Genomic DNA, 13,188 nt, shown 5'->3' on the forward strand with positions numbered 1-13,188 from the left:
CACGTACCTTGAGATCCTCGGGCAGAGGTCTGCTGTCTGTTCCAGAGTCTCGACTGAAAACTAAAGGGGACAGAGCGTTTGCTGTCAGGGCCCCGAGGCTCTGGAACAGCCTGCCCGAGGAAATCAGGTCAGCTGAGTCAGTGAACTCTTTTAAGTCCCTTCTTAAAACATACTTTTATAGGAGAGCCTTTCCCGATCTTATTTGACTTTATTTCATCCCTTTTATTTTATTCTATTTTACTAATTTTATATTTATCTTAAACGTGTATTTTAGTCTTTTCAATGTTTTCTTGCTTTTATCTTGTATTGTTTTTGTATTATTGTCTTTACACTTGTTAAAGCACTTTGTAACTTGTTTTTGAAAAGTGCTCTACAAATAAAGATTATTATTATTATTATTACTTCATCCACAGCTGACTCCCTGTCTGCGTTAACCTTCTTATAAACCTCATGGATCGTGAATGAAAACAGAACAGGACTTGTGACGCCCACCTGAGGGCCCCTGATGTGGAGTTCCCCACAGGGACCTACCGAATAGGAAACCTCTGATCCAGTTAAACATTTTACCTCCAGTACCCATGTTACCCAGCTTTCTTAACAGACCGTCCCTGCTCATCACATCGGACGCCTTCTCTGCATCAGAGAAAACTGCCTCCAGCCGTCTTTGTTAGCTTCAACTTTGCTGATGTCCTTTCCCAAACAGACTGAAGGGTCCAGAGGGCCCTGCCTCCTTCTAATCTCTGAAACGACGCTGAAAAGAGTAGTGAGCTGTTCTTTCTGTTCTCTGTGGTTTTAAACACGCGTGAGGTCAAAACTGTGGGCCTGAGTTGGGTTGCTTCTTCTTCTCCTCGTCCCAAACCTCCAGCTCTTCAGGGCAGATCTATGTAATCGTGGTGCAGCTGCTGCCGCTCTGTGACTCCGGGCCCTCCTCAGCTCGGCCCGGTAGAGGCCTCATCTGAGGACTGTGATTGGCATTTCTTTACCTCCTCCTCTCTGATGTCTGCTGATTTCACCTTCTTCTGTCACATTATCTCAACTATGGATTTTAACAAAGCTCTTTGCTGACATCTCTGCCTTTTCTTCCCCTTCCTTCAGCTCTGACAGATCCTGATTCCCTCCCCCTTTTAGTCGTTCCCCACACTTTACCTAGTGCCGCTGATCTTCTCTCTCCAACACATCTTTGCTGCCCGTTCGGTTATCTTCTTAACTACATTGAATGATTTCCTCATTTTATTTCTGTTTGACGGCTTCAGAAGCGTCTTTGTTCCACCGTGGCACCGTTTTAACTTTCCTTTTGGCTTCTGATGCTCCATTTAATCCAGCTGTGATCAAACTGACACATGCAAACTTACTCCAATCTGCTTTACCCAGAATCCTTCTTGTAACCCCGCCAAGTTCAGCCATAATGTTTTCCTCAGCATTAATCGGTCACTAACAATTCTGTTACATCACTGCACACCAGATCTCCGCTGACTCCATTAACCAAACCTTTATCCTCTAGAATCAGTCCATGATGGTCTGGACTTTTCCCTCCCCACATGAGCCTTAAAACCACATCGTTCTGTGTCCCCGATCAAACTCCTGTAAATCTTCATTCTTTTACACGGATTAGACAAATTAACTATATTTCTTTTATTCTCAGTAACAACTACCTCTAAATCTGCACTGAGATTAACTGCTACCCCCCCCCCCGTGACTCTATCCTGCCTTGTTATTACATATTAACATCCAGGTGAGGTCGGGCTCTACATTCAGCTGCTGCACATCTCTTAAAGTCTGGTCCGTTTGCAGTCAGGCTCTGGAAGAAAAGGAGACCCGTGATGATCTTAATCACTGAACCGAGAGGTTCCGTCGTTCTGCGTAACACGTCTAAAGCCAGGTAATCTCTTGCTGCCTCACCAACAGGCCTCGGCCTTTTCTTTGTCTGCTGCGTTGCCACAAACCTCTGGAAGCTACAGACTCATCCTGTCAGAGTCTCGTCTTCGACTGCACACTGACGCGAACACTTAACGGCACTCTGTGCCTCTGTGGTGGTTTAGTGGGTCGCTGAGAGAGAACCCGCTGTCACTGCTGCTATGCAGCTCTATGTTCCCCCACAGTTCCAGCATTTTGTTTTAGCAGCCACTGCGCAACGGCCATATTCATGTTCTCCAGCACACCATCGGCTTTACACTCATCAGCCGCCGGCCAAGTTCTTTCTCATTTCCCTAATTTGTGTCTCCTCAACAGGAAACGAGCATTTAAAGAAACGAGATGTCCTTTCCTTTTAAAGCGTTCAGTCTGACCTGCTGCACAGCTGCAACATCTGTCCTCTGTGATCTCTGTCAGAGCAGCAGACCAGCAGAAGTCAACATTAGAACAGTAGAAACATCTGGAGGTTCCAAAGAGAACCGTCAGATTCCAGCAGCTCTGGACAGAAGTACAGTCACTTTTTTTGCGGTGCCTTTTGTCTGGAGCCAGCAGATTATTTCAGCCCTCAGCCTGATGAGGACGCACCAGGACACCCCATCACCATACTCAACAGCCCTGTGTCTGCTGTGGAATCCTTCAGGTTTCTGGGATCCGCTATATCCCAGGACCTGAAGTGGGAGCCCAACACTGACACCATCATCAAGAAGGCCCAGCAGAGGATGTACTTCCTGCGCCAGCTCAGGAAGCTCAACCTGCCCAAGGACCTGCTGATCCACTTCTACACAGCCATCATCCAGTCTGTCCTCTGCACCTCCATCACTGTCTGGTTTGGATCTGCCACCAAAAAGGACAGGAGCAGACTACAACGGACAGTCAGGACTGCAGAAAAGATCATCGGTGCCAACCTGCCCTCCATTCAGGACTCAGTCAGGAAACGGGCAGGAAGCATCACTGCAGATCCATCTCACCCCGGACACAACCTGTTCCAGCTTCTCTTCTCTGGGAGGCGCTACAGAGCACTGTACGCCAAAACCAACAGACTCAGGAACAGTTTCTTCCCACAAGCTGTAACTCTGATGAACAGCTGATTCCTGTGCAATAACCCAGTAACTCTGTCTCTAATCAGCACCTGTTTACTGGTTAGCACTTATTATTTATTTATTCACCATTCTCTATTTCAGTGCTGTTCATACTATGTCATATTGTATATATTGTATACCAATAAAACTACCTCAGGTCATAAGGTCATAGGTCTTATTTATTTTTTCCAGCATCCTTTGCGCTATGCTCCATCACACTGTGTACATGTATGTGTCTGTGTACCTGTATATCATATCCACCTTCAACATGTACATAATGAGAATAATAGTTTACTCTTGCATCCTTTGCACTCTGATCACTGCACTATTTCTCAATATGTCTATATTGTTTTGTTCATAGTGTGTATATTAGTGTTGTCTACTCTGTAGTTTGTGTCTGATTTTATTTTATTATTATTTTATTATTGTGTTATGGTATTTTTGTATGAGTAAGCACATCGTGAGCAATTTACAATCCTGAGTCAAATTCCTCGTATGTGCACACATACCTGGCAATAAAACTGATTCTGATTCTGATTCTCTGACTCTACTGCTGGAACGACCTGTGCAGACTACATGGGCTCTACTATTTAAACAGGAAACAGTACTCCACAGTTAAGGAGGGCAGATCTTCACCTCTGTCTTTACTCCAGTAAGTGAGATCAGTAAACAAAGGAACATCCACTTTACACAACCTGCTGGAAGGCTCTATCATATCTCTTTCGATATGTTTTTATTTATTATTTTATTTGCAAATAAGAAATTTTGTCACGAGGAATACCACAATTCTTCAGTGTCAAAGTGTCTCACACCTAGAGAGACGGCTCTTTTTACACCGCTCTGACAGTTCTGTCAGTTTCTTCTATAATATCCTGAAAGGCTACAACGTCACAAACACATCCTCTCTGAAGGAGAACTTAATGTTGAGATAACAGCTGATGCTTGGTGATGCTGATGTCTGTAACCGTGTGAGAGCTTAAAAGGACACTTCACCAGATGTTTGCTTTCTGTGCCAGAAAGAGTATTCTGTTGAACTGTGGCAGCGGCAAAGCGTTAAACTTGAATATGTTGCATGTTTCGGGGGGACTCCTTTCTGTCATATGTTGGTTTGAATATTTCCACCATTCTTACTGCTCTGCCTCAAAAGGGACACTCTGCTTTGCCATTTAATTGATTTGCTTTTGCGTAACAATAAAGCCTCACTTTGTTTTGGGTTTATTTATCTCATGTTACTTTCACTTGTATGAATCTCCTGCCTGTACAAATGTGAGTCTGAATGTGTATGTGAGCCAAAGGAATGTTTCTTTTGTTATGTGTGTTTCCGTCTGTCTTTCTGTTCAGTTAAATGTTTCCATCAGTGCAGTAAAGTCACAGCAAATATCTCGAGACAAAACAAAAAACCTGCAGGAATAAACTGGACAGGACAGACAGAGGAAACAGAATGACTTCTATAATCTAGGACTGATCAGCAGGCTGGCTGCTTCACTCCAAACAGGTTCTCTGGAGGAAACTTCAGGATGTGGAAAAGAACACTGAACAAGAATTAACATCAGATCCTGACCGCTCCTGTTGGCGCGTCGGGAGATTTAAATATTCATTTATGTTGCTGTGGCTCGTGCATGAATCTCTGTGGAGACGCTTCATCCAGTCAGCAGCTGTCCAGTGTTCTGCTGCCCATCATCACATTCAACAACAACATCATCAGTGATATCAAAGTGAAGTGACATTAAGGAACAGCGCTTTATGAGGCGCTACCCAAACGGTGAGGGGAAGAACGTTTGATCATTTTAAATAACTGCTTCCTCTGAGTTTAAACATTTATTCACACAAACTGAACGAGGTGCTGACGAGTTAAACAAACAGGACGTGGTTTATTTCCATAAGGTGTTTTTAGCAGCAGCGCGTCACGTCATGAACATGTGAGAACATGAAGCTCTCGCTGGAAACGGCATCAGTTTAAATGTCATTTGTCTCCTTAGAAACGAGGCCCCAGGGCCAGTTCAGGCTCAAAACGTTTTGCACCGACATGTTTGTGGTGTGTTTTCTTCTGTTAGGTGGGCGTGTCTCAGGTGTTACCCAATCAGCTGCGACAAGTCTGTAAACACAACGGTGTAAAAAAGGTGGGAACAGCAGAGTGTTCAGGGAACCACCGTTTCTATTGAAAAAAACGTTTTGCCACGTTTTGTCGCCGTTGAACTCGCCGCTGGGCTCTTCTTCTTTTATGGAACTTTATTGGCGGTTGGCAAACAACTAAATGGTGCAGTTACAGAGTGTGGAGCAGAATGGCCGCTACTCCTATAAGACCAACCACACCAAACCAAAACAAACATAAATAAATGAAAAAAAAACAGTCACATTCTCTTGATTACTCTAAGATAATAAAATTCCAAAGCACTTATCTCTTGAGTTCTTTCTAGGAACTTCTATTAAATCAAAGTATATTCTTTCCCTTCTAAGGTTTGGGATCACTTCTGACAGTGTCTGTCTACCTGTTCTGAACAAAGCGCTGTTTGATCCAAATCTAAGTCTCTCCTGTTCCTTCCTGCACTTCTCTTTTCTCCCACTCTCCTCTGAATTTTGTAAAACCACCGTTCTTTCCTCTCTTCCTCCCTTTCCTCCAGTCTCTCTTTACTAAAGCTCTTTATTTCTGTCACACTGATGCTGCCACGTCGATGGATTCTCTTTTTGTGGCCTGCTTTGCAGCCTTATCTACCACAAAAATATGACTGCAATGCCCATCATTTCAGAATCAGCTTTATTTGCCAGGTATGTGTACATATATGAGGAATTTGACTCAGGATTGTACAATATTCACGATGTGCTTACTCATACAAAGACACAGTAACAGTAATAAAATCAGACACAGGCTGCAGTAAAGAGAAAAAAACAATAGGGACATGTTGACAAATAGTGCAGTGAGCAGGAATAAAATTATTATTATCATTAATTCTGTAGATGTCAGAGGTCGGTGTGAGATTGCACAGGATGCAGGAGGAAAAAGGTATTTTGAGCAGGTGTTATGAACTTGAGGTAGGTGGGTGAACAGGAATTCTTCCTGACACTGTTCATCAGAGTTACGGCTTGTGGGAAGAAACTGTTCCTGAGTCTGTTGGTTTTGGCGTACAGTGCTCTGTAGCGCCTACTAGAGGGGCGGAGCTGGAACAGGTTGTGTCCGGGGTGAGATGGATCTGCAGTGATGCTTCCTGCCCGTTTCCTGACTCTGGAAATGTATAAGTCCTGAATGGAGGGCAGGTTGGCACTGATGATCTTTTCTGCAGTCCTGACTGTCCGTTGTAGTCTGCTCCTGTCCTTTTTGGTGGCAGATCCAAACCAGACAGTGATGGAGGTGCAGAGGACAGACTGGATGATGGCTGTGTAGAACTGGTTCAGCAGGTCCTTGGGCAGGTTGAGCTTCCAGGGCTGATGCAGGAAGTACATCCTCTGCTGGGCCTTCTTGATGATCGTGTCAGTGTTGGGCTCCCACTTCAGGTCCTGGTATATACTGGATCCCAGAAACCTGAAGGATTCCACAGCAGACACAGGGCTGTTTAGTATGGTGATGGGGGGCAGAGTGGGGGGGCTCCTCCTGAAGTCCACGGTCATCTCCACAGTTTTGAGAGTGTTAAGCTCCAGGTTGTTGTGACCGCACCAGAGAGCCAGCTGATCAACCTCCCGTCTGTAGGCTGACTCATCACCGTCCCGGATGAGGACGATGACTGTTGTGTCGTCAGCAAACTTCAGGAGTTTGACAGATGGGTCTCCTGAGGTGCAGTCGTTGGTGTAGAGGGAGAAGAGCAGTGGGGAGAGCACACACCTCTGGGGGGCGCCAGTGCTGATAGTCCGGGTGCCGGATGTGATGTTTCCCAGCCTCACCTGCTGACTCCTGTCAGTCAGGAAGTCTGTGATCCACTGACAGGTGGAGGCTGGCACAGTGAGCTGGGTGAGTTTGGTGCTGATGTCCTTGACTCTTCACATGTCCCTGGAGAGTCGAGTTGTTGCAGGATGTAATGCAGACCCAAGTTGACGGCATCATCCACTGACCTGTTAGCCCTGTAGGCAAACTGCAGGGGGTCCAGCAAGGGGCCTGTAATGTCCTTCAGGTGGGCCAACACCAGTCTTTCAAAGGACTTCATGACTACAGATGTCAGGGTGACGGGCCTGTAGTCATTTAGTCCAGAGATGGAGGGTTTTTTGGGACCGGGATGACTGTGGAGCGTTTGAAGCAGGAGGGAACTTCACACAGCTCCAGATCTGTTGAAGATCTGAGTGAAGATGGGGGCCAGATGGTCTGCACAGATTTTCAGGCAGGATGCCTCTGGAAGAGCTGGCTGGGAGAGGGGGGTGGCAGCTTGTCAGAGGGGGGAGGTGACCTAAACCTACAATAGAAACCATTCAGCTCGTCAGCCAGTCGCCGAGATTTGAACTCTACACACTGTATTTCCATAAAAACGTCTGAGAGACTGCTCTGTAAACTGATCAGTGATGAACTCTAATCTGAACAAATAATCACTCTCACTGGTCTTATTTCCTCCATCCACAGTACCGCGAAAACACTCGCTAGAATTCCTCCTGCTTCATCACTAATCCTCTTCACTGCTGGAACAATAAAAGCTCCTTCTATCTTATGAACTAAACTGTCTGATGTATCTGTGTAGATCTGGATGGAACTGTGGAAACTGTTGATAAGCATGTGAATTGAGAATAAACTCTGTGTCCTTGTTCTCCTTTTCTAACAGTGTAAGATCTGCTGTGAGTTCCCAGGGCTGTCCTGCTGGACTGAAGGTTTATGCAGCTAACTGTAAATCCCTTTCTGTGGAACTGTCACCCAAAGCTTTTCTCTCTCCTCTCCTTTAGAGTGCCTTGTGCTGCTTGATCTTCACTGTGGTTTGTAAATTTACACAGTAATTCAGAGATAGCTGGAGGCTTTTCTCCCGTTCCCACCTGCAGTGCTGCTGTTAGAGGAGTTTTAAATGCCCCAGTGCGTAATCTCCATGCCTGAGGTGTGGCTCAGCAGGAGGAGCAGGTTGCCTGTGAATCGGAAGGTCGGTGTCGAAGTGTCCTTGGGCAAGATACTGAACCTGGAATTTGCCCCTGGTGGCTTTTCCACCTGTGGATGAATGTGTGTGAAAGGCGCAATACAAATACGGAGCATTTACAACGCGGTCTAACTGTTGGAGGGATGTGCCTGATGCAGATTCACACAGCACATAATCTAACACTGATCTAATTAATCCACAGTATGTTGCCCTCAGTGCTGTTCTGTCAGCCGCCCAATCACTTCCCACCAAACACATTTCGTACCTTCCTACATTTGTCCAGTACTTTCTGGATATGTCCACCCCCTGTGATCAAACCATAACACCGCAAACAGAAAGAGTTTCACTCTTTCCAACACTTTATCATGTAACTGTTTTGCCTCTTTGCAAAAAACAACAAAACACATTTGTACGACCACTCCTCTACTTTCGTAATAGCTTCATGTAGTTTGTTCCTACCCCATCCCATTCTCTATTTCCCTGAACACATCATTTATTATTATGGACAGTAACAAAGGGCTCATTATGCTTTTGGATTCTTGAGTGACTCTTCTCTTCTCTGACTTGTATTAATCTTCCTTGTGAAAAGTCTTTAATCCATCTCTATATCCGTCCTTTGATACCTAACTGACACAGTCTAATCAACAATCCTTCGGCCCACATCGTGTCGTACGCCTTCTCTATGTCAAAGCAGGCAGCAGCTACACTTTCTCTGTGTACTTGTGTACTTGGGTGGGAACACAAAACAGGTGTGAGGTAACTAGACAATGACAAAGACATGAACACAGAACCACACTCCCAACAGGTTCCCTGGAGAGCATTGTAAAGGGTTTGTTCAGAAGGTCATTGGAATTTTCTTCTTGCTGTAACTCTTCATTCTTGCTTACTGTTGTTTCCCTCTCTTTCCCTCTTCACTAATATTATTTGAACTGTTATTACAGGAGTTTTAGCCAGCATCTCTGCTTCCTCCTCCTCATCTCTCACTGCTGTTGTTTCTCCATCATTTAAGACCCCTATTCTCTTTTTATGCCGTTCATTCCTTTTATCATCCAACCAAACTTTACCAATGTCTATCTCCCTTCCTACTGACCAACACAATTTCCTCCAGTGTTCTTTCTTACTACTTTTTGTGGTTCTCCTTACATTTGCTTGTAACTTTTTATATTCAGTAAGATTCTGAAAAGAGTGATTCCTTTTTAACGCTTTAAAAGCTTTATTTTGAAATGAAATTGCTCTTTCACGTTCCTCTGTCCACCATCTTTTTTTTACGCTTCTCTGCCTTCTTTTTTATTGACTTCTCTGCAGCCTCCAGAACAACATTTCAATTATCGATATCTTTATTTCTATCAATCTTTCTCATTTCTTGATCACTAATATTCCTAAATTTATCCCTTTCAGCACTACTGAGTGACTGTGTCTGAAATCCTCCTGCATCAGATTCCTCTAAACTCAAGCCTACAACTATTACTGCAGGACAGAGGTCTACAACTACTTCCTGAAATCGGAAATCTGTGGGGTCGTTGGCCAGGAACGTTGATACCGCTACTTCGTTAGCGCTCCTGGCTGTGGTAACGACAGTCGTCATGGTCGTCAGAAGGAAATGCTTGTTGAGTTTCCTGGGAAGTGATGAAAGGACAGCATTGTAAGTGGGGGATAAGTGGTGGCGTAGACCCCCTCCCCTGTTCAATGACGGCTTCTCAACCCTGGTGTAGATGCTTCCTTGACACCTCTTTCAAACCATCCATCTTCTCTGTCTAAAATGTGCACCTGGTGGTCCTCAAACGAGTGTCCTCTGTCCTTCAGATGTAAGTAGACAGCAGAGTCTTGACCTGAGGAGTTGGCCCTTCTGTGTTGAGCCATGCGTTTGTGTCGTGGTTGTTTAGTCTCCCCAATATACAGGTCTGTGCATTCCTCACTGCATTGGACCGCATACACTAGATTGCTTTTCTTGTGTTTGGGTGTGCGGTCTTTGGGGTGGACCAGCATCTGTCTTAGTGTGTTCTTGGGTTTAAAAAACACAGGGATGTTGTGTTTGTTGAAAATCCTCCTGAGTTTCTCTGATACTCCAGACACGTATGGAATCACATCCTCTCCTCGGCCCCTGTAGTCTTGGTCTTCTTCCTGGATCTTGTGGCTGTTTTCACAAAGGTTCATTTAGGGTATCCACAGGCTGTAAGTGCCCCCTTCAGGTGGTATCAACCCTTCCCCTTTGCCCTTGGACTTTCTTCATTGCATAGCTCGTGTTGTTAACTGTGTTAACTTCACACCATATTTCCCCTGTGTTGACCACCACAGTTCCAACATTTATCCTGCACATTTTCCTTACGTTCTTCCACCCCATGCTCACCTCCGCCTTTGGGACCTCTGCTTCCCTGCTTCTGTATGCACATACCTCTGGCATGTATAACAGCGAAGTGTGGAGGAATATGGGGCCTAGCTGGGAAGCTCATGCATCCTACTTTAACCTTTTCTTGAAGTACGGACTCCTGGAACTCCTGAAGAACAGAGAAGCTTTCAACCCTTTTACCATTCATTCATTCATTCATGACAGTCTCTTGATTCTGCTCACCTGGCCTCCACAAATACTGCCTTTGAGTCTTCCCCTACAGGGATCCCTGTCATCACTCCCTTTGTTACTCGACTCTCACCCAGAATCTTTCTCTCACTTATCATTTTCTTGCTGATACTTTCCACTTGTAAGGCTTTATTTTTCTGTTCCTCTGTTTTGCATGTTACCAACAAGCTTCAATCTCAACATTTTTCCCCTTCCACATCTCCTAGCTTCTTTTTTAATACCCTAGACACCGCTAGACTTAAACCAACATGCTCGTCTTCTTTTCTAAATTTTAAATTCCTCTCACAGCCCTTTTCCGCACAAACCCACCGCCTTCATCTGAGCTGTTCTCTTCCAAACTACGTTTCCTTCCTTGACTCGAGAACCAGCGTAGCTCTCCTCTCCTGTTAGCAACTGGAGTCCAGTCGCCAAAACCCATTTCACCTTCTTCCTCTGCTTCTGGTTTATGCCAACTGCGGCTTGTTTGTTCCTTTTTCCAAAGTGTGTATTCAAAAGTTTAGCTTCTATTATGATTAAAGTAAAAATCGATTAGAGGTAACTTTAATAAGGACTTTTGGAATCTAAATAAAACACTTTTAGAAAATAATGAATTTCAAAATGAAGCCCAAACATAATTGAGAAATTTTGGAGACAAGCAAATTTATTGAACGAGTTTGGAAAATGCTGTGAATCAATGAAATATGAAATTTTGCTTTGTCATTTGGGAAACGACTTACTAAACAAAGAAAGAGGTTCTTGGATAATTACAAATGTGATAAGATTATTAGAGAAAGTAAATGAATCTGGAGAAGAACTGCAAGAACTGTCATCTCTACAACTTGAATTGGACAAAATAAAGGAAGAAAAGGCCAGAGGTTGAGACCCCAGCCCCATTTTTAGTGTCTGTCTGTGAAGAAGCCAAAGGAGAGCTGCCACCAACTCTCCGTCAGGGTCAAATTGATCCCCAAATCAAAAACAGATAAATTAAGTATTGAGATTTGGAAGCCAATTAGTCTGTTTGATAATGATGCCAAGATATTTGTAAAGATTAAAATCCGGACTGGATAATATTATCGATGAAGAACAATCTGGATTTGTGCCTGGCAGGTTGATTCTAGACATGTTTGATTCCAATGAATATATAGTGGACGATAGTTTTATTTTATTTGTTGACTTTTATGACAAGGTCGTCCCCTCAGCCCCTTTCTGTTCTTTCTTGTCACACAAATTATGGCTGTACACATTAAAAAGGGCTGTTTCAAGGTGTAGTGCATGTAAATGATGTCAAAAGCAGCTGATACAACTGTTTTCTGTCTAATAAAGAGGAAGTGATCAAAGCAGATAGATGTGTTGAGGATTTTTCAGGCTTAAAAATGAATTTAAACAAATCTGTATTATTACCACTTAAAGAATGTAACCAATCAGATGTTACAGGTATCCCTGTGAACAACACTGGTGTAGTCATGAATGAGAAACGCCGTAGTAATCTACAGTATAACCGAACAAATAGTGAGAAACATTTAACAATTCTTTCAAAATGAAATGGATAACTAAGTTAATTACAGAAAAAGATGATATTTGGAACACCTTCCCTAAAAATATAGTTAATTGAATTTGTATTAAAGTGTGACTATAAAATCGATAAATTACCTGTAAAGTTCAGATCAGATTTTCATAAACAAGCTCTGCTGGCCTGGAAGTTAATTTACAAGCATCACTTTTCACCAACAAATGACTACATTTGGAACAACAAGAATATTCAGTAGAAAAATAAATGACTATATTATGAGACATGGGCTGCCAATGAATTCCTCGCTGAATTCAGTTTACCAGTTTACGCCAAAGGAACATGCTGTGGTTGTTGATGCTGTGCTGCAACTTCTTAGAGGTTCGGTTAGCGAGGTCTCAAGGATCCAACCAATTAATAGTAGGCTGACACGGGGTCAGACGCCCCCCACGGTATTTCTTCTGGCTGCCGCTCGTCTCACTGAACTGAACATTTCCTCTGATTCATCACAATTATTTAAATTATCTGATCAAAGCCGCTCTGACCGGAGTTCATCTCACTTTTTGGTCCGTTAAAATCAGCTGTGTTCACTTTATATGTATATTTACATTAAGGGGAGCCTGAAGAGAAGTTTGTTTAGAGAGAAAGATTTTTATAGTTTGTGATTAAAGTAGTAAAATGCTAGATTAGTATGTTTGGGGTCAGGCGCCCCCCCCACCCCCCCGGGCGCTGTGCCCCTTCATAAGCTGATGTTGTTGAGACGCTGGCCAGACCCGTGAGCCAAGCAGCAAGTCTGAGGTAAATTCTGAGGTTAGAAGCTCACATTTCCAGCTGGCCTGCGCATATTTGACCTCAGACGTTCTGCTGATGAAGCTCCAGCAGCTTCACTGTTTAAAAGTCTGAGACATAAACTAAAGGAAAGCTGATAACATCAGGCAGGTTTACTTCCACAACACAGGTCTGTAATCCTCTTTACACATATTAAAGTGATTTCACACCGGGGGGGGGGGCATCTTACCCCTAAAATATACTTTTGATTAAAAAGACAGCTGCAGCTATTTATTTTATTAGCCTTCTTAAATACAAAACATCAATAAAATG

The sequence above is a fragment of the Micropterus salmoides genome, unplaced genomic scaffold (genome assembly GCF_014851395.1).
Source record: "Micropterus salmoides isolate LMB-PRFRI ecotype aquatic unplaced genomic scaffold, ASM1485139v1 Ms_hic_scaffold_17, whole genome shotgun sequence".
Lineage (NCBI taxonomy): Eukaryota > Metazoa > Chordata > Actinopteri > Centrarchiformes > Centrarchidae > Micropterus > Micropterus salmoides.